This window comes from Dromiciops gliroides, chromosome 5 (assembly GCF_019393635.1).
Source record: "Dromiciops gliroides isolate mDroGli1 chromosome 5, mDroGli1.pri, whole genome shotgun sequence".
NCBI classification, from domain to species: domain Eukaryota; kingdom Metazoa; phylum Chordata; class Mammalia; order Microbiotheria; family Microbiotheriidae; genus Dromiciops; species Dromiciops gliroides.
The window spans coordinates 32,666,412-32,689,760 of record NC_057865.1 but is presented as its reverse complement, the minus strand read 5'-3'; the positions used below and the strand labels follow the sequence as shown (position 1 = coordinate 32,689,760).

At 37.5% G+C, this 23,349-nt stretch overlaps 1 pseudogene; it reads right to left on the bottom strand.

Moving 5' to 3' along the window:
- Nucleotides 1-21,970, bottom strand: part of LOC122728685 — a 46,666-nt pseudogene extending 24,696 nt beyond the window's left edge.
- Between the last annotated feature and the right edge of the window lie 1,379 nt (nt 21,971-23,349).

The window sequence follows — 23,349 nt, the reverse complement described above, 5'->3', positions numbered from 1 at the left end:
AAGGGAAGAGAGAAACATGGGCCCCACATCTGCTGAATTTATGAAGCGAGACAGATATCTATATCTATGTATGTATACACACACACACACACACGCACTGTATCAAATAATCTTAGTGCACTTATGAGTTTTATATATTATGTTATGTTATGTTGTGTTGTTTGATATTATGTAATTTTATATAAATAAATGTATAAACATTTATAATGTTGTATATGTATATGTAAAACCTATACAGCATATAGACATACACATATGTATATGTACATATGTGTATTGGGGGTATAGATGAAAGATAGATAGATAGATAGATAGATAGATAGATAGATAGATAGATAGATAGATAGATAGATAGATGCACACATAGGGCATGTATCTATTAGATACTTCTATTTCTATACCTCTATCACTATCATTTCTATCCCTCCCCCTCTCTCTTTATTCCAAGCTGAACAAAGCCAGATTGAACACATTATTCTTGCTTCTAAGTACGTCTTATTTCCTACCCTTTTTACCCCTTTATAAAATATCCTGTTTAGAATAAAACACATTTTAATACTCAAAAGGAACAACTTGAGAATATGTTGCTATAGACAACTTGAAAAAATAAAGAGAGACCAGAGGTAAGAGGCACATACCTGAAGATGCAGTTATAGGAAGGAACCCCAATTCCTCTGATGTGAGAAACAGATCATAGGATGCAGAGTTGGAAAGACATTAGTTAGAAACTATTCTCGTTCCTTCATTTTACAACTGAAGATACTGAAACCCACAGAAGGAAAATGACTTTCCCAAGTTCATACCAATGAAAACTACATGACTGGAAATTTAGGCCCCTTCCACTGCATCACTCTGCCTGGCATATCACTCATTTCTAGGCAGAAATCAAACTAGTAAAATGAAGAATTACCTATTAAGGCATTTCAACTCTTTTCTGCAGCTGAGTTATTGAAGGAGCACTGAGTTATTTCCCCATTTTGCATACAATGTTACTGAATCTAAGAGAGAATAACTGATCTGTCCAAGCTTACACAGTGAATTGCAGGGTTCTATTCAAACTCGTCTACTGACCTCAAGTTATTCCACTTTCCATTGCCCCACAGTATCCATCCTGCATATATCCTTATCAATAACAGTAGACAGCTCATTCTTTCTTAGGATTTAAAGAGGCAGTCATTATGAAGGCCCAGAGATAGTAGGTCTAGGCATGGTGATGAAGACACTGTTTCAGGCAGCTGTCAAGATGGCTTTCAGAGAAGCCTGGTCATCTTTTTATGGAAGGGAAGGTGAAACTTAGTCTGGCATCTGGAGTAAGCAAGTTGATATACTGGATCAATTGAGTTATTTTGCACGGATCCAGTTACCATTTAACTAGGCTGAGCTCCATTGTGAAGTCTAAACAACCCTGGAAAATGCCTGTCACTATAAAAGCAATAAATACAGTTAGAACGACCTGGGTTCAAATTATCCTTATCATATAGGCTGCTAGGTGGTGTAGGGAATAGAGAGCTGGACTTGGAGTCAGGAGGACTCAAGCATTTATTAAGTACCTACTATATTCCAGACACTATGCTAACTGCTTTATAAATACTGTCCTATTTGATTTTTGGCTAGAAGATTCTTATCATCTAACCCTAGGGTCAAATAAGATCATATTTTTGGAAAGCCCTTACCACAGTGCCTAACAAATAGTAGATGCTATATATGTGCTTACTCCCTTTTTTTTTCCCTTCCCTGACCTGGGAATTAGATGCAATCATTATCCCCATTTTATAGTTGAGGAAACTAGACAGAGGTTAAGTGAATTGCTTAAAATCACATAGCTATTATGTGTCAGAAGTTGGATTTGAACTCGGGTCTTCCTGACTGCAGGTCCAATGTTCTATCCAATGTACAGCTTAGCAGCCTCCAATGGCACTTGTCATCATACAGCTTGGAAACAGGAAGTTTTGTCAAAGTTTTTGCAGATAGGTGTTGTATTCAGCTTGGTAGGAATTTGAAGAGTCAAAATTCCTTAGAAACACCCTAGTAAAATTCTAAAAATGCACCAGTACTAACATTGATAAAGAAACCAAAGGGAAGAAGATATAAACTCCACCATCTACTTCAGAACTTTACAAAAAGACTGTCAGGATCTCCCAGAGCAAAGACAAGCTGTGATAGGTGGAAGGCAAAGTTAAGAAACCTTGTTTCATAGTAGGAGGGAAAACCAGAACAACACAGCACATACAACACGGATACCCTATCCCCATCCAAGGCAAGAGGCAGGGCCAGACTAGTGTTCAGAAAAGGTTTACTATGGGTCTCAATGTATAGGAAGAAAATTCCAGATTTATGGCCAGGAAGCCTTTGGCTAACCAATAATCCAGGAAGTCCATGTCTAACCCATCATCAAGGCAGAGAGGGACCAGTCACAGCAAAAGGCAGGGCCAGATAAATTCTTCCAAAGGCAAAGCCTCATCTTAGCCAATGAACTCAGGGTCAAGCAAGGAATTGCCATGCTTTCCAGGAGTATAGAAGTCATATTGTACACAAGCTCAAGCCCTAAATCTATATGCTAAGGCAGGATATATGACCAAACAAAAGAAGAGGAACAAACAAAATACCACACTGAACACAATAAATGAATATTTTAGAATGAGAGGATCTAGGTCCAAGAAAAAGAGAACTCCACAAGACTAACTAGAGCCTCAGAGAAAAGGATGTTTTGGTTCTAAGGGTTACAAGACAACTAAGAACAAATGAGAAAAAATACCAGATGGAATAGCTAATGGGAAAAATGTTTCAGAGCCATCTGAAAAATTGTGTATGAACTAGTTCATTTGTATGAATTAATCCAGAAGGAAGTGCACAGAACTAGGAGAACAATTTATACAATCTCAACATTGTAAAGACAAAGTTTTGAAAGACACAACAATTCAGTTCAGTGTGACTATCAACCATAATTCCAGGGGACCAATGATGATGTATGTTATTCATCAACTGTTAGAAAGTGGAGAGACAAGCTAAAGAGTGAGACCTAATTGTAGGACATATCCAATATGGGCATTTATTCTGCCTTTCCATCTCAATGGTACCCTGTGAATAACCTTTGATCCATAACTTTTGAAATGTCAGTACTAAGCCTATATTTCAAGGAGGTCAAATAATTCAGAAAAGTACCCAAATATATAAAAGATTTTGCCTTCCACCAAGATGACTGATGCATGGGAAGTGCATTATTTTTTTGTTGTTGTTGTTTGTTTGTTTTTTAGTGAGGCAATTGGGGTTAAGTGACTTGCCCAGTAAGTGTTAAGTGTCTGAGGCTGGATTTGAACTCAGGTCCTCCTGACTTCAGGGCTGGTGCTCTATCCACTGCACCACCTAGCTGCCCCAAGGGAAGTGCATTATTAAAACACATCTTTTGGGACCAAGAATCAGGAAGAGTTAGATTCAGATTTCAGCTCTGACACTCTGTTTGACTTTGGAAGAGGCATTTCACCATTTTGGGGAATCAGTTTCCTCACCTTTAAAATGGAAGAGGTTAGACTAGAAAACTCCAAAACCCTTTAGCATGTTAAAGCTATGATTCTATTGTTGAAATCTTATACAGAAGTCAGAAGAGCTGTGTTCTCCACCACTCTCTTGGTAGGAGACCTCATATGATAATGGTGCTATTTTTCAGACAAATCTGTGATCTCAGGGATGGGTATTCCCCTTACTGGCACAGATGGCAACTCTTTGTGAACTTCCATGTATTCTCCATAGGGAGGTTTCTTACCTTGACATATATACTGGGGCAGATAGCTTCGGTTTAGTAAAATAAGTGCTATTATCAACCTATCTGCTAAGGAAATAGCCTTAGAAAATTTAATTATCTTGCCTTAAGTTCACAGTTACTAAATGAGGGGGTCAGCACTTGAACCAAGACCATCTGAGACCAAATTCCAATATATTTTGACTATCCTGTGTGGATCCCCCACTGCATAAATACAGTTATTCTTTGGTTTTCTTCTACATACTCTAATGTAGTACACCATACACAATATAAAGTATTTATATTATCTATAATGTTCTTAGGACATAATTACCATAGCTCTGCTTTCATTGGACTCTGAGACATTCAAAATACTTAATTTCTCTGTTTCGGTTTGTTCACATGGGAAATGGGAACTTAAAAGAAAGGTCAAACATTTTCATAGCATCACATAACTTCAAGTCAAGCTTTTCTACTAATTCCTTCCTTTTTAGCATTCTGTGATACTCAGGTCTGTCCTATATGTCAATGATTTACATATCTGTGGTTCTTTTTAAGCAATGCACTCTCTATGTTGCAGATTGCAACTTCTTTGTAAATTACTTCAGGAGTCCTTGTAGAAAAACCATTTCCCCCACATTTGGTCAGACTGGTAATAAAGTCTATCTGAAATGAGTAAGCTGGTCCCTAGAGAATAATCACCCATTCTGAACATTCTGGCTTTGTATGACCTGCCTGAGTACATTTTCGAATCGTATTGCCTTTCTAAAACCTGTTTACCTTCACACCATCATGAACAATTGGTGTAAGAAATCTCCCTTTTACTAAAAATGAACAAAGCAATCCATATGTTCCCTAGCCTTTTTTTTGGCATATTCTACCTTCATTTTTCTATTAACAAATTATATCTCCCCAGTAGAATGAAACCTTCAGTATGGTCTTAATTTTGTATTTATATTCCCAATGCACCCCCCTCTCACACACACACACAAACACAACACACAGTAGGTTCTTTAAAAAGCTTGTCGATAATTGATTGATGACACTCTCAGCTCTCTTTTTTAATTGGCAAACCCCTTATAAGAAGATATTGCATTTGCTTTTCCCATTTCTTCCACACTCACTCCCTCTTCAATCTTGCTTCTATATAGTTCAACTGAAAGTAGTTGTCAATAACATCACTAATGATCTTTTTTTTTTTTTTTTTTTTTTAGTGAGACAATTGCAGTTAAATGACTTGCCCAGGGTCACACAGCTAGTAAGTGTTAAGTGTCTGAGGCCGGATTTGAACTCAGTTGCTCCTGACTCCAGGGCCGGTGCTTTATCCACTGCGCCACCTAGCTGCCCCAACTAATGATCTTCTAATCACAAAATTCATTTTTAAAAACTCTTCCCTCCTTATCTTCCTTCGTCTTAGTGGATCATTTGACATTGTTTAGGATCACTGAGAAGTGACTCTCTTTAATTCACACTGACTGTTAAAGGTGGGACTTAATTCAGATCTTTCTAACCTGAGGCTAGCTCACCATCTACTCGAACACATCACCTCTATACTTCATATACTCCAACCAAATAGATGTATTCCTCATCTTCCATTTTTCTTCTCCTCTCTTTGTTAATGTCACTCTCCCTCCCTCATTGAAATATTGCCCTTCCTTTGAAATCAACTCTAATACCCCTTCTTAAATGAAGCCTTCCATAAACCTCCCACACCCCCTGCCCCAATTCTCTAGTTTACCAGGCTTCTTTCTTTTGGATTTGACACCATACTTTGCCTGGACCTCTCTTTCATATTTACCTTCATCCCTTTTATTTTATTTTTTCAGTGTTCTTTCTCTCCATTATACTAAAAGCTGCTGGAGAATAAGATGTGCGTCCCGTTTTTGTTTGAATACTCGGTGATTATAATGAGCCTTATGTTTTTTAAATTAACTTAAACATTTCTTTAATTAAGCATATTAAAAGTATGCTGAAAAGTATGAGTCCTTAATACATCTAACAATGTACAATAATTTTGTTTGGCTGTTATACATAAATATATATGTGCATATATATGTTTTAGTGATACTGTCACCAGATTTATAATATTAAAAAACTAAACCAGCTTTGCATTCATCTTTTAGTCAAGTGGCATTCTCCTTATAATTTTTCAATATGAAGCTTCTGCCTTTATAAATCAGCGATAAAGTGGGTAAAGGGAAAGAGCACAGCCCCAGGAACATTCAACCAGTTGACATCTATTTATAATTTGTTAATTTATGAGAATCAGATGTCTCTGTTACATAAATAATGCTCTCTTGTTTCATTTGCTGACATGCCATTATTTCTCTGAGTTTGTCACAGATGGAATCATGAGCCATTTTCCCTTCCAGTGGACAAAATGGGTGCCACAAACTCTTGTCAGTTATTTTAACTGTTGCTTTCCATGAATGCACTAGCTGGTCTTTGAAAGATTACATATAAACACATATATGTTATACATATATATACATATACATACATACATATTCTTTATATTGAGATTTTGTGTATCTAAACATCATTTTCCTTTAGATACTTTCAGATCATTTATCTATCATCTGTCTATCTATCTAAACTGCCATACATCCATACATATATATGAAAGCATCCCAAGTATATCTGAGAATATATTTATATATACAGATATGCATATTTCTGCTATATCTATAGCATACATATATGCTCTGAAAATATCCTTAAGTGTATCTAAAAACACATGCATATATAAATATAAATATTATATATAATGCTTTGAAACATGTGTACACATACATACATACACACACATATATGTATGTGTGTACACATACTTTCAGGTGTATATATATGTATATGATATAGAAATCACTAAAATATGAATATATTTATCTAAATATATACAAAGAAAAATATAATAGTAATATATTAGATTATATTACCTTAATAATATATTAGGCATCTTATATATACGTATGTATATATATATATATGACATCACAATGTATATATCATATAGTTATAGATATAAACAGATAGATATCTGAAAATTTCCCGAGGAAGATGTTCTTGAGATTCAGAAAGCCTCTGTTTGGCATTTCTCTTTGTGCTACTCTTGTGTACCAAATCTCTCCTTCATGTGGTCTGTTGCAAGTTCTTAAATCTCTTTAGAGATGAGAACAATTGTTGAGTATTATTTGACCCTTTGTTCCTCTAATACCTTTTTTCTTTTTCAAAGTTAACTATTCAATGAAGTAAGTAGAAGGATAATCATTTGCACAGCAAAGCCACAGGAAAGAAGACTGGGAAGGAGACACCACAGAACAGTGGAAAGAGTTCTGCCTTTTGGGACCTTGAGATCTTCACTGACGCTTACTACCTGTTTGGCTTTAGACAAGTCAATTGACCTTTAGGGTCCTTAGAATCCTAATCTGCAAAATTGCTAAATGACCTCTGGTCAAGGCATTTGTGTGACCATGCTATCTCAGTTAACCTGTGTCCGTCTCAATTTCAAAATTCTTTAAAATATAAAAAAGTGTGTGTGCACTAAATGTCTTCCAAGATTTCCCCTTCCCCACCAGCTCTAGATCAGGGATCTATCTTATCTTCAGACTTATCTATCAAAGAAACAATAACAGCAATGGGCACATAGATAGAAAGATAACAAGATCGAAAGATAATTAGATAACACCCATTCAATGACCATTGACTAAGTGATAGGCATCGTCCTTGGAGGCACAGAGACTTAGGTGTGAGTCATATTCTAGGCATGCAATAGGCAAATCATTTAACTTCTTAATTTTCCTTTTTCTCTGTTGTATGATGAGGAGTAGCACTTATCACACAGAGTTCTTGTGAGATAGAATACTTGATACATCAACATTTCTATTGCATGTAAAACATTTTGAAAACTTTATAGCACCTTATAAATGCTAGCTATTATTGTTATCATAATTGTCATCACATACATTTTCTCATTTGAGCTGTAGAGCATTAGATTTTTAATAGATGACCTCTGAAATTTAGTATGACACTAAATCCACAGAGTCAAAAATAATTTGTTTATCTTCTTTAACCCTTATGTAATGCCTTCATTAAAAATGAACTCTCTAACTTATTTTGAATACATATATTTTATTTTCCTCCAGTTATGTGTTAAAACAATCCCTAACTTCTTAATGAATCATCTTCAGCAGTAACCCATGTGTTTCCAATATTTTGGGAAATCTCTTGCCAAAGGTTCTCCTTCCCTCTCCTTTTCCCTTCCTGACCTCTCCAAGCAGTGACTCAAATGGGACATGGAAACTACTGCCCTGCCCAGCTACATACAAGATATAAGGTTTCCTTTTAAAGATCAGCCCTCTCTCTACAACCTTATTACATTCAGAGTTGCAAACCAGACCCCATGTACCTACAGAGCGCATAAATATTTAAGACAGTGTTTTATAAACTGTAAACTTTATTATAGCCTTTGGTTCCAGAGCAGGTGAAGTCCATATATCACAGGACCCTGGTCTTTGTGGTTATTGTTATACTTGCATGCTGCTTCACATGTGACATACAAAGTGCCTGGCCAATAGATTGGATTAACAACCCCCCTGGGCCCTCTTCTAACTTGCAGGAGAAATACTGATTGAACCAGAAGCAAATTCCAGAAATTCTCACTCATGTGCATGAAAGGAAAACCCAGCATTTGCCCAGAGCCCAATAAGTCACCAGGAACTGGGTGAACCTTTTATGTGAAATCCTAAGAAAGTTTCTCATCTGCTCAAGCCCTAGAAACCAGCATATAGAAAACAAGTCTTCAAAAACTACAACAAGCATCTTTGCAGTTTTTAGAGCATGACAAAAGAACAATATCAGTTAGAGGCAAATTAGAGAGCTAACTGGCATTCTGGAATTCTGGGAGTTGTTTCTCATAACCTGAAGTCAAGCTACACCCTGACAAATCAACTGAACTTAGTATGCTAAGACTGTTAAGTGGGTATTTTGTTAAATATGGAAATAGAGTAAGGACTGACTTCAGTTGATCTAATATAACCAAAAATAATCTAAGGGAGTAGGTCATGTTAGCACACAGAAGACCTTCCGTAGTTGTAGCTGAGCAGTTGAATCACAGAATCCCCCTCAAAAGCAAGCTAGAAATAGCTTGGGACAAAAATAAGACTTAGGGACAGGAATCCTAGGTCCTGCTCCAACCTTTATAGTGGATGACATTGAGTGTGGAATTTAAAGGGAAGCAGGGATTTGCAGTGGAATAATACTGACCGATTCAGGTATCACAGAATCTGGGTTTGAATCCCTTTTCTGCTACTAATTATTTGTGTAACCTCAGAAAACTCATGCAGTTTCTCTGGGCCTCAATGTTCTTATTTCTAAAATAAAGGGGTTGGATGAGTTGACTCTAAGCTCCCTTTCATATTTAGGTATTATGATCCTACTCTAATGAATCAGATTCTACTTTAGTCAGTAATCTAGTAAACACCTACTATGAGCTTGGAACTGTGAAAGGTACTAAGGGTACAGACAAATACAAAAGTTCCTGCCCTCAAGAAGCTTATATTCTAATTATGGGGAGCAGGGCATTCACCTATATAGGCACATACAAAACTCATGAAAAACAAATACAAAGTAACTGTGGAAAGGGAGGAATGAGAACTCAGTAACAGCTCTGGGGAACAAGGAAAGACCTCCTGAAGAAGCTAGGCTTGAGTTGAGTCCTAAAGGAAACCAGAGATTCCATGATCCTATGAAATTGCTTGAATCCACAAAATAGGGACAATGAAACCTCTTGTACTTCAATGATTTTTTTATTCTTAAAGATGCATGAGTTAATGATGAACAAACACTTGGATTCTTTGGAGCATAGATCTTACATTTAAGTTCAGAAGATGATAGTCACTCTGGTGTAGGCAGGGTAGTTCTGGCTCCAGCCCTCAACTCCTTCTACCCCTTCACTTCCGCCTTTTGGTTTCTCAGGTTTCCTTCAAGATCCAGGTGGAGTTTCACTCTCTGTAGGAGGTCTTTCTTAATCCTTGCAGTTGGTAGAGCTTTACTTTCAGAGACTACTTTGCACCCACTCTACATAGAAATTGTATGTATTTAGGTATGCATACACTGTTGGCCCAAACAGGGGAGGGTTGCTCTTCCAGACAGAAGAAGTAAGTTTTCTCTTTCTAAGCAGCTGGGTGGTACATTGGATAGACAGATGTGCCTGGAGTCAGAAGGACCTGAGTTTTAATCTAGCCTTAGGCAATTACCATATTGTTGCCTAGGGCAAGTAACTTAACCTCTGTTTACCTCTATCATAAAATGTGGCTGGGGGCAGCTAGATGGTGCAGTGGATAAAGCACCAGCCCTGGATTCAGGAGTACCTGAGTTCAAATCTGGACTCAGACACTTGACACTTACTAGCTGTGTGACCTTGGGCAAGTCACTTAACTCCCACTGCCCCACCAAAAAAAAAAAAACAAACAAAGAAAAAAGAAAAAGAAAATATGGATAATAATAGCAACTCATACACATATGCACAGTTCAGTGGCCTGCTAATGCTTTATTTAAATCTCATTAAAATGTATGGACTAGGGGGCAGCTAGGTAGCTCAGTAAATAAAGTACCAGCCCTAGATTCAGGAGGATCTGACTTCAAATCCTGCCTCAGACACTTGACACTTACTAGCTGTGTGTGACCCTGGGCAAGTCACTTAACCTTCATTGCCCAATTATGCAAAAAAAAAGTATGGATGATAATCAATGCTAGATTTAGAAAAATATACCATATGTAGCTGGGTGTCACAGTGGATAGAGCAATGGCCTTGGATTCAGGAAGACTCATTTGGATGAGTTCAAATCTGGCCTCAAAGACTTACTAGCTTTGTGACCTTGAGCAAGTCACTTTACCCTATTTGCTTCAGTTCCTCATCTGTAAAAGAAGTTAGAGAAAGAAAGGCAAACCACTAGACTATCTTTGCCAAGACAACCTCAACAGACTATCATGAAGAGTGGGACATAACTCAAACCACTGAAGAACAAAAAAGGAACATACTTAAAATTCAATATGAGTGAGGTTTCATGATGAAGTATTAAAGGATAGGTGTCAAAATATTGTAAAATCAATGTCCATCACGTAAAACAAGTGATTAGAAGAAAAGGTAGGTCTATTGCAGAATAAAGATTTCAAAAGATGTAAAATGTCTTAAGGTTTATTGTATATCAATAAATTTCATTACTTGACCATTGCATCAAGCAAGCTGAACATTCCTATCCTGTGACAGTTTCTAGGAGTGGTTCATTAGCTAGCAAAAGACTATGATCCAGACAGAAACACAAAAAGAGTAATGATAAAGCAAAATGGGAATCAAAAAACTACCCTACCATGTAGAGAATTTCATTAGCCAACAAAACCATTTTTTGACAGGACCTGTGATGCTTGATCAATATCCTGGCCATCACACGAGTGATTTTATAAGACAAGATAGGACCTATGCCCTATTTGCCATTTGCTAGCAGTTTCAGATTCCAAGGTTTTTTGCTTCATTGATGACAATTCTGAAGAGCAGAATCAGCTATTTTGCTGTCAGAAGATGGGTGTGGGTACAATGACCAAAAAGAAAAGGAAAAGGAAAAAAGAAAAAAAAATACAAGGGATATAAGAGTTCAAGAAAATGAGTTCCTAATTCCTTGATATTTCAAGATTGTTGCAAGTATTATTATTATTTCCTTATTTGATAGCATGGCTTAGGGGTAAAAAGAGTCTTCCTCAATGAACTGGACTCATACCTACCTCTGACATCCTGCATGTGGGACAAATCACAACCTCCCCATGCTCTGTGAAATTCCCTAAATCTATCAGTGGCAGAGAAGGTGCCCACTTGCATCATGGAAGGGAATATTCTCACCTAGGAGTTACCTATACCAATGAAATGTCAGGTCCAGGGATAAAGGCTCTTCTTCCCTTTGCAGAAAAGGAAATACAGTCACATCAAGGTAGGAACTGAGACAAATTTAAGTCCTCCAGTTTCAGATATGGTGCTTTTCCCTTTTCATTGCTGGTGGGGTAGGGAGGAAGGTTGCTCTTCTGAAAAGAGTCATTAGGCAGCCAGATGATATAGTGGATAGAATGCTGGACCTGGAGTAAAGAAGACTGGAATTCAAATCTAATTTAAGCACTTACTAGTTCTGTGACCCTGGGCAAGTCAAGTAACCAGTTTCTGCCTCAATAAATAAAGGAAAATTCATTAAGTACCTACTATGTATCAGGCACTGTGCTAAATTGTAGAGATACAAAAAGAGCCCAAAAATAAAATAGTCCCTGCCCACAAGAAGTTTTAAATCTAATGAGGGAAACACTATGCAAATGAACATATACAGAGGAAGCTATATACAGAATAAGTAAAAATAATTAATAGAGGGATGACATTGGACTTGGAAGGGACTGGGGAAGTCTTCCTATTTTAGGTGGGATTTTAATTGGGGCTTAAGGGAAGCCAGGGCAGTGAGTAGCCAGGTGGAATAGGGAGAACATTCCCTGAATAGGGGACAGATAGGGAGAATGTCTCAAGCCAAGAGATGGAATGTCTTGTTCATGGAACATCCAGAAAACCAATGCCATTGGATTGAAGAGCATGTGTTGGGGAGTAAGGTATAAGAAGGATGGAAAGGTAGGATGAGTCTAGGGTATGAAAGGCTTTGAATGCCAAACAAAAGATTTTGTATTCATTCCTTGAGGCAATTGGGAACCACTTGAGTTTGTTGAGTAAGGAAGTGACATGGTCTGACCTAGGTTCCAAGAAAACCATTTTAGTGGCTGAATGGAGGATGGATTGCAGAAGGGAGATAATTGAGGTAGGCAGACACACCAGTAGCTATTGCAATAGTTCAGGTGTGATAGTAACAGCAACATTGTGTGATGGTCAACTGTGATAGATTTAGTTCTTCTCAGCAATACAATGATCCAAGACAATGCCAAAAGACTCATCATGTAAAATGCTCTCCACATCCAGAAAAAGAACTATGGAGTCTCACTTTTGCTAAGGATGCCCCAACCCTCTTCTCTTCTTTTAAGTTCAGCTCTTCCCTACCCCATGACACTGCACTTTCATCCATTCTGTTAGACATGGATGCAAATGTAAGAGCCACACTTCTCTAATACTTTTACTCTAATAGATCTGAAAATTCAAGGCCCACAATACCAAAGCTTGAAGTTTAAGATTATAGGCATTGAACCAGGTTGTGTAAGACATATTTAGGTAGGCCTTCCTTTATAAAGGTATTTTAAATCATAGCCCAAGGGAAGCCACCTTTACTTGGATACTCTCTGGGTTTGCACTGGGATCTTCACACACCTCAGGGTCAGGATGAGGGGAATCAGCACTGGACTTGCAGCCCTTATGCCTCCTCTTAGATTCCCACACCTGATAGCTAACATTCATTTGGCACTTGTTATGGGCCAAGTATTATGCTAAGGGCTTTAAAATGGTTATTTCATTTGATCCTCACAACAACCCTGGGAGGTAGGTGTTATTATTAGCCCCATATTACAGATAAGGAAACTGAAGCAAACAGAGTTTAAGTGAGTTGTCCATGCTCACACAATTAGTGTCTGAGTCCTTATGTCTCTCTTTCTTTTCCAATCCATCCTCCATCAACCTGCCTAAGCAGTTTTTTTGAGGAACATGTTTGACCTCATATGTTTTTGACATATTTACATATGTACCCTTGAGGCAAATAGGTGTCCCTTAAGACTGTCTCATTTTTGCCTTGGTATCCGCAATGCCTAGGGCAGTGCCTGGCACAACATAGGCACTTAATAAATGTCTCACTGATGTTATGACGACTCACCTTAGGGCATCCTGTGATAGAGGAGAACAGGTCTCAGCAAATAGCTTCAAAAGAGCATGAGATGTTTGGTATAACAAGCAAAAACAAAAAAATCCATCTACAGAGACAGTTCTGGAAATATCAATAATTCACATTTATAAAGTGATTTAAGGTTTAGATTAACCTAAGCCTAAAAATATTTAGGTAAACCTGAATCCTAAATTTAGGTTAAACCTAAAATCTTTTCTTATAAAACCTTTTGCGAGTTAAGTACACAAATATTTCATACTCATTTTACAGATAAAGGAAGAAACTCTAAAAGGGACTTACTTGCCTACAGCTGTTATGTTTCTGAAACTGGTTTTTTAAAAAACAACAACCAAGAATTGATTCGAAGTCCTACTTTATCACACCGTGTTGCCTTGCAAAACAAGTAAAAGAACATTGGACCACAACTTGGGGTTCTAGTCCAGGCTTGGTCACTAGTTAGTTGGATAACCTCGAGTAAGCTATCTTCTTTGTCTGGGTCTCAGTTTCTTCATCTATAAAATGAATACCTGGCACTATTTAACCTATAAACTTCCCTCAAGTTGTAATGTTCCATGTCTCTGTGCTTTGACCTATTACCTACTTATTCCACCAGCCAAGGCTCTGTACACTATTACTCCAGACTATTTACCATTCCAGACTTTTAAAAATACCTACAAATATTTATATAGGGCAGCTACGTGGCTCAGTGGATGGAGGACTAGGCCTGGAATGAGGAAGACTCGTCTTCCTGAGTTCAAATCTGACACTAGCTGCAGGACCAGGGCAAGTCACTTGACCCTTTTGCCTCAGTTTCCTCATCTGTAAAATGAGATGCAGAAAGAAGTGACAAATCATTCCAGTATCTTTGCCAAGAAAACCCTCAATGGGGTCAAAAAGAGTCAGATATGACTAAAATGACTGAATGACAATGACAACATTTATATAGTGCTTACTCTGTGTTTGTTGGGAGTAAGAGTTCCCCTTGAGGGGAGGGATTATTTTAATTTTGACTTTGTATCCTTTGAACAGTGCTTGTCACATGGTAAGAACTTAATAAATATCTGTTTATTTGATTGATTGACTAGAGGAGTGCCTTATCCCTCTTATTAAATTATAAGCTTATCAAATACAAGAACTGTGCCCTGATGAATTGAGATAGGATCACATTAGGAAGGCTATCCAGAAATAACCTTTTAGGTATATATGGAAGCATCATTGGAAGTGATGTGAATTAATTATAGGCTGCTAGAAATAGATAAATAAAAAACCCAACCATCATAAAACAGAGAAGTCTTGTGTGAAGTAATCAGAAATGGAACAATGGTATGTATGTATATGTGTGTATGTGTATTTCTGAGCACTTCAGAGAAGCCTCCCAGAACCTTACTGTTGGAAAGATCCTCAGAAACCAGCTAATCTAATCCATACATGAACAAGCATCGCCTCTTCAATATTGTTGGGCAAGCCATTATTCAGCCTTTGCTTGAAGATCACTTGTGAGGGAGAACCCATGCCCTCCTCAGGCAGCAAATCTAATTTTGGCACAGATCTAACTCTTGGGAACATTTTACTAATGTTGGAAGGGCAGTGGTTTGGGTTACTAAGGGAAAGTGGCACAAAAGCCACCAGTTCTTTCATCTCCATGCATCCTTTTTTTCAGTTTTTTCCTTCCATACTTGATTTAAATGGTAAATCATGTATGCTTTAAAAAAATCACTACAGTTCACATAGTTTCTTTTATGTTTTACCCAATGGAGTATCTTGAAGGTGACCTATGCTGTAAACTCAAAGATATAATAAGGAAAGAGAAATTTTAATCCATGGATCAGATAGAGTTTAGATGGCATCATAAGGGCAAAAAAGTATTCAAGAGCAAGACTTTATGATGAGTAAAAGCTTTTGAAATCAATTGAATGGATACAGTGGTAAAAAATCAAATCAAAGAAAACCAGCAAAGTATTTGAATTCCAGATGAAGACCAGAAACAGAGGCCAAAAACAGCAGCTCAGTGGCAAAAACCAACAGATGGCAGTAGAAAACAGTAATAGCAGCAATACAATAGATTTGCCCAAGAGAGAACAGATATTCCAGCTAGAGAACAGCAAAGGAAGTTCAGTGGAGATAATCTCACTGATATTGTGATTAGTGAGAAGATTCTTCCAAGAGGGGAGCAGCAAGGTGATATCACATTCCATTTTTATAAGCATAAATTGATATTTACACAAATATTCTCCATTCACATATTATCTCTATGTGTCCTGTTCATATATGACTCTTGTATCCTTAATTGATTTTATGGTCATCAATAGGAAACTATATCCATGGGTCTATGGGGGAATTTTCTTGTCTCTTATTTTTCATGGTATTTAAATGTTTCTACTTTTGAACTCATGCATGGGTTGGTCTAGTAGATAAAAGCAAATGCATCAGTGGGGGCTCCTAACTTGTGGTTTTAAGTAGATGCTGACTAATAAAGTATATTAAACCTGGAATAACCTTCTGGCAGCCAGGAAAAAAGGGCACTGGGTATAATAATTATACAGAGCAGAAATTTGCTTTGTCTGCCTCAATGAAATATTTATCTATCTTTCCTTGCTCTACCCTCTAGGGCCAAACAGAACAAATCTAATCACTTATCTATATTATAGTCCTTCAAATGGCAGAAGATAGATTTTCTGTCCTTTAAGTCTTTTTTTTTAGTTAGTATCCCCAGGACCATTAGTGTATGTTAATTGAATTCAATTACTACTAACCTGTGTTAACTAATTAGCATACATAGCAACATTATATCAATGTGAGGTAGTCATTGGTGACAAGAGAAGGTATGACTTGGTTCCTTAGTGAAAGGTATTTATATCAGTGCTCATGAATGTTTACATACTCACATACTCCACGTGTACATGCAACATATGCATTCTTCAAGGGATCAATACTTTCACTGAGATGAGTATCCTCTCCATTCATAATGTATGTATACCTTTTCATCCTGTGAATTCCTTTACCATGCTTTTCCTATAGATCTTCCATAACATATCCATACAACACATGATGGAGACTTTCTCAATGATTTTTTAAAAAAAATTTTTGTTTTGTTTTGTTTTAACATTCTTTGGGTACCAATGTAGCACTTGGGCTGGCCATCTGTTAATCTGTCATTCTTAACTTATATAACTGGTCCATCTCCTTATATGACTACACATGTAAATAATCACAAAATCAGATTTTGAGAGTTTCAAGGGACCTCAGATGTCATATAATACAGCTCTTATATTAAAAGCAATCCTGCACTATACTACATCTGTCATGTGAACATCCAGCCTCTTATTGAAGATATCTAAGCAAGAGGAACATCTCCTTTTCTCTGTGGACATTTTATGAATAACTATTGATTAAGTGGCTGATATAAACCAGGCACTGTAGTAGGTGATGGGGTACAATTTTTATTTAAGATTTTTATATTTAATTTTTATTTTATTTTTCTCAATTCCATGTAAACAAAATTTTTAAACATTCATTTAAAAAATGAGTGCCATATCCTTTCATTCTCTCCCTTTTATTCACTCTCCCTTTGGGAAGGCAAAAAACATGATATCTAATATACATGAACAGTCATGCAAAGTTTTCCATATTACCCATGTTGAAAAAAAACAAAACAAAAAACTTAGACCCAACCAACCCAAACCAAGAGTAATATAGGATATTTTTTAAAAGAGTATGCTTCAATCTATATTCAGACTCTATCAGTTTGTCCTTTGGAAGTGTATAGCATTTTTTTCATCCATTCATTATGTGGTTGTGTTTATATGCACACATGCATGCACACACATGTACACATATGTTTACATATATGAATGTATTGTGAATGTAAGTATGAATTGCATGCACATATGTGCACATGGGCTTTATATGCACACACATATGCATGTCATGTATGTGTGTACCTATATATGCAATACATACACATATATACATACACACATATACATATACACACATATTATTTTCCTTTAAAAAAACTCTTGGGAGGGGCACAACCAAGATGGTGGAGTAAAGGCTGTGACTCCCCTAAGCTCCCAATAAACCCATCCATACACTTTCAAAAATAATGCCATAAGACTACTCTCAGAGCAGCCTAACCCACAACAGAACAGAATCAGACTATTTTCTAGCCAAAGACAACTTAATTGGAAAATTTAAACCACCTGCTATTCAGGCAAAGAGAAGAGCTCAGTGTGGTGTGGAGCAGCCCAGAACAGACCTTATCTCCAGGGCCTTAGAGTCTTTAGTGCCAGCGGCTTCTTCTGAGACTAGGCTTGCATATTGGTGAGGGGATTTGGTGGTTGCCCGGGGTTAAGTAGCTGCTGTCACTTCTGGAGTTGGGGTGAATAACCCAGGTTCTGAAACAGTGGGCTGACTCTAGTGGAGGAGGGGCAGAGGCATGCCAAGCTTCTGACAATAGAGAATCAGATTTCTTTTTTTTTCAGGGCAATTAGGGTTAAGTGACTTGTGCAGAGTCACACAGCTAGTTTATGCTAAATGTCTGAGGCCAGATTTGAAACCAGGTCCTCCTGAATCCAGGGCTGGTGCTTTATCCACTGTACCACTTAGCTGCCCTCTAGAATCAGATTTCAATCAGACATCTGCTTCTGGGTCGAGATTAGTAAGCAGAGAAAGCTGTGGATTATAGAAAGCTTCTTTGACAGCAAATGAACCAGACGACACCCTCAGAAGAAGATAATAACAACATCAAAGTTTAAACATCCCAAGCTTCCAAGAAAAATGTGAATTGGTCTCCGGCCATGAATGCACTCAAAAGGGACTTCAAACAGAAAGTAGGAGAGATAGAAGGAAGATTTAGAGAGGTGGAGGAAAGAATAGAAAGAGAAATGAGAGCAATGCAGAAGAGATATGAGAAAAAAGTCAATAGCTTGAAAAGCCAAATGGGAAAGGAGATACAAAATCTCTCTGAAGAAAATAATTGCCTAAGAAATAGGATTGAACAAATGAAAGCTAGTGTTTTTATTAGAAACCAAGACACAATAAAGCAAATTCAAATGAATAAAAAAAAATAGAGGGCAATATGAAATATTTCCTTGGCAAAACAACTGACCTGAAAAATGGATCCAGGAGAGATAATCTGAAAATCATTGGACTACCTGAAAACCATGAACAAAATAAGAGTTTATACATCATCTTCCAAGAAAGTGTCAGGGAAAATTGCTCTGATATTCTAGAAGCAGAAGGTAAGATAGAAATTGAAAGAATGCACCTATCATCTCCTGAAAGGGATCCCAAGAGGAAAACTTGCAGTAATATTAGAGCCAAATTCCAGAGCTCCCAGATCTAAGAGAAAATATTGCAAACAGCTAGAAAAAAGGAATTCAAATACTGTGGAGCTACAACAAGGACAACATAAGATCTAGCAGTATCTACATTAAAAGACAGGAGGTAATGGAATATGATATTCCAAAGGGAAAATGAACTGGGACTACAACCAAGAATCACTTACCAAGCAAAACTGAGTATAATCTTTCAGGGGGAAAATGGACTTCAATAAAAAAGAGGACTTTCAGGCATTCATGAAGACCTGAACTGAATATAAAATTTGACTTTGAAATACAAGAACCTAGAGAAGCATAAAAAGCTAAACAGGAAAAAAGAAATCAGGAGGGATATTAAAAGGTTAAATTGTTTACATTCCTACTTGGGAAGATAATACCTCTAACTCATAAGATTTTTCTTAGTATTAATGCAGCTGAAAGGAATATACTTAGAGGGCACAGGTGTGAATTGAATATGAAATGATGATATCTGTAAAGCTAGTATTTTTTGTTTATCCTTGTTTTTTGTGGGCATGGTGGGGGGGTGGCTTATGTCTGGGGCTGGAGGCTTGGGGCCTCCTGGGTCCAGAGTTTGTGCTTTTTCCACTGTGTTGCCTAGGTGACCCATGATGACATCTTCAAAATAAAGTTAGGGGGTAAGAGGAATGCACTGGAAGAAAGGGAAAGGGAGAGGTGGACTGGGGAAAAGTAGCTCACGTAAAAGAAAAAAAAGAGTGCAATTGTGACTAACAGCAAGAAAAAGTTATGATGATTTTTGTGTGGCTGAGGTGGATGAGATCATGGCAATGAGTAATTTGAGGAAGTACCAAAATATACATGATATAAACATGATAGAGCAAAATATAAGTTGAATTCCCTTAGTGTAAGAATAGGATTTAGGGAGAAAAGGAAGACTGTGCACCAGGCATTAAAATCATTGAGAAAAGAAGAGTATTCTGGAAGTTAGTAGACAACTATTACCAGAACTTTGATTGGGTGTTAGATATAGATTAAGTTAATCTGAGAGAAAGAGAGATCATTGAGTGATAGTTGTAGAGGTTGAGCTTGTGAGTGGCAATGTGGGGCAAAGAGAATTCTAGCTCTTTTATCGTGACCTTGAGTACTATGAGAGGAAATGCAGCCTGTGCTGAATACGGAACCCAGAAAGGCTTTCACCAGGGGAAAGCCAGATCTCATTAAGAACTAGAAGGTGAAAGGAGTGGGAAAGGAAAACAATTTAACAGGAAAGCAAATTTGTTACCAATGGAACAAGCATTCCAGAAAGTGGAAGGAGCAGTTTGAGACAATGGGGAGGGGGTGTTGGGTTGAGAGATATGGGAAGAAGGATTGGGCAGTGGGGGACAGAGAATTGATATTGAACAATGAATAATGTCAGCTAAGCATTCAGTATCAGTGAAACAGGGAACATATGACTGGGTAGGTATTTGTTAATCATTGAAAATGAATTTAGTTAGGTTGTTAGCATCCCTAGGCTCTTGGGTCAGGGTGAGTTTTGGCAACCGAGGTGAAGGAACCACTGAAGTGAACTGATAGAATAGGATTTTCTCCTTACACTGAAGGCAGGACATGCCAGGAGGGAACTGGATGGAATGAAATCTTTCCATCCCCCTGTGATCAGGAAGAAGTCAACTTAGGATAGGATTTTTTTTTAAAAAGCATCTTCATTCAACAATTTACATTCATTATTTATTAATGCTCAGAATTGTTCTAAGTTCTGAAGATACATAGCAAAAATGAAATGATTGCAGCCCTCCAAGATCTTACATTATAATGGGGGAGGGGAGAGATAATGTTTATAAAAAAATAAATGAGTATACAAAGTAAATATACACTAATGGTATGATCATAAATGCAGATCTGGAATAGACTAGAAGAGACAATCCCCTCATTTTACAGATGAAGAAACTCAGGCACAAATAGGTTTAAGGACCAACCTTGGTCAATCATATCACTAGTAAGTATTATAAAACAGATTCAAACTCAGGTCTTTGTGACTTCCCATCTAGCACTCTATCCATTATACAATGCTGCCTCTAAAAAGTAATATGATTCTGTCTCTCTGATTAGATTCCAGTCTCTTGAGGGCAGGGATTGAGCTTTCTGCTTCTCTACCCCAGGGAGTGTAGTTCAGTGCTAGCTTTTTACAAATGCTAATAGGACAAATGAGTGAATGAAATGCAGTGAATGGACTTGAGGGGGCACAGATTGTGGAAACTCAAGGCATGTTCTTTTGGTTTTCAGGTAATATACACATCCCATTTCAGCATGTCAGCTTGCATCTGATTTCCTCCAGGCCAATAAACTCCTTGGTGAAACCAAAATGAATTACTGTAGTATTATCAAAAGATATCTCTGTTTCCAGAGGGTGGATTTTGTTTCAGTCAGGTTTAAATTAGATTCATGTTCTTCTCAAAGGGCAATTTTAAGTCACAGAACAGGCCCTTCGGATAGATATTTGGGGGGTAAAGAGGCTGTATTTTATCTGATTTCAGTTATTCCCTTACTTTATGTGACAAGTTTTTCATTGGTACTATCCTATGTGCTCAGACATGGCTTTCTAGGATGTGTGAGCATGGCTATGTAAATACCAACAACACTAACAGTGACAGTAAGCTAACATATAGCATTATACATGTGTTATCTCATTTGATCTTTATAGCCTTCTGAGCTATGTATGCTATTATTATATTTTATAGTGATGAACCAAGAATTTGAGCCACTTGATCAGGGTCACAGAGCTGGTCATTGTCACTGGATTTGAAATTACTATTCACTATGCCACCCAACTACTCCTAGTGTGACTAAGGAGACACATTTGTGAGCCAAATCTGCATTCTACTTAGGGTTAGCCCAGCACCCCCTCCCTCCTCATCTGTACTTTGTGACTGCAGCTGCTTTTGCCCTTTCCACTGTTGTCTCTTCCTTTGTCTCTCAATGTTGTAGACAGTCTCATGCCTCAGCTTTGAAAGAGCGACTTCATTTTCAGCAGCCAGGAAGCCAGCTACTTTGTCTGTCACTGCTATTTTTTTAGCTGTATCATTTGTCATTGTACTTCTATGTCTCCTTCAAATGTTTCTTCTACCTATCCTGTCTATGGTGACCCCATTTCAGCTCACCACAGAGCAATTTTTCAGACGTGGTGCTCTCATCCATCGTTCATACACTTAGGCTCAGGAGAATTGTCAGGATGCTACTTTGCAGTGTGTAACCTAGAGGCTGGCACCACAAAAGGAAGGCAGAGGGGGGTGAGACAAAGCCACAGAATCATAGAATCTCAGTTAGAAGCAACCTGAGAGACCATCTCTCCATTTCAGTCTAACTTGCCCTCTAGCTATTACAGAGAAATGACATTCCAGCTACCATGCCCACTCATTTGTACAAGCTGTCTGTCCTCAGGGTAGATGATGTACTCCCTCCTCACCTCCATGTCTCAAAATCCCTACTTAATTTCTAAACAGATGCAACTCTTACACAAAACCTTTCCAAATTTTCCTATTTCCTAGTCTTTTCCCAGTGCAGTGTGTGTGTGTGTGTGTGTGTGTGTGTGTGTGTGTGTGTGTGTCTGTGAGAGAGAGAATGGGCAAATGTTTAACAATCAGCTCCCCACAAACCATAAAATGTCAATGAAAAACTTTACAGTTTAATATGGATTATTAACATTTTTTCCATCACTCTCTTGAGCCAGGACAATCATAAAAAATAACACATCAAGCCCTGATTTTCAGCATTTGCAGATTTTACACTGAAAATTTAACAATCAGCTTGGGAACAGGTAAGAGCCAGCTTCAGCTCATTACCCATTTTCCTTGTCATGATATTCTTCCAGTAGAATCTAAAATTAGAAGACCTATTTCACTTTTTTCTTGGTATTCCCAGAGTCAAGCAAAGGATCTTGAATGGAATTGATGCATGATAGCTTTGGTTGAATTAAATTCTGGGGTGGTTTCTAGCTCCCAATCTATGATTCTATGAATGGGTCTAACTCATACCTATGGAATCATTTTCTCCATCAAATTCCCAACATATGAACATTCAGCCTTTATTTGAACATATCTATTAATGGAAAATTGACTACATCTGGAGGGAAGCCTATTTTATTTTCAATGAGCACTAATCACCATGGAATTTTTTTCTTACATCAATCTGATCTCTTGCAGCCATTCTTGCTAGTTGTTACATTCAGGGCCAACCAGAAAACTAATCATAATTCTGTAAATTAGGTCTACAAATACTTGAAGCCAGCATTCTGTTCTCCCTTCATCCCTTTTTTTTTACTCTTCTGGCTAAACATCTTTATGTTCTATAATTCTTGAGGGAGATGGGCGTAGATATTAACCAAATAAAAAACTTCATTGAAAATTCTGGGGTCTCTCCTTTGGATTCTGATCAAGAGAAAGTAAATCCAAACATTTCTGAAGATTAAAGA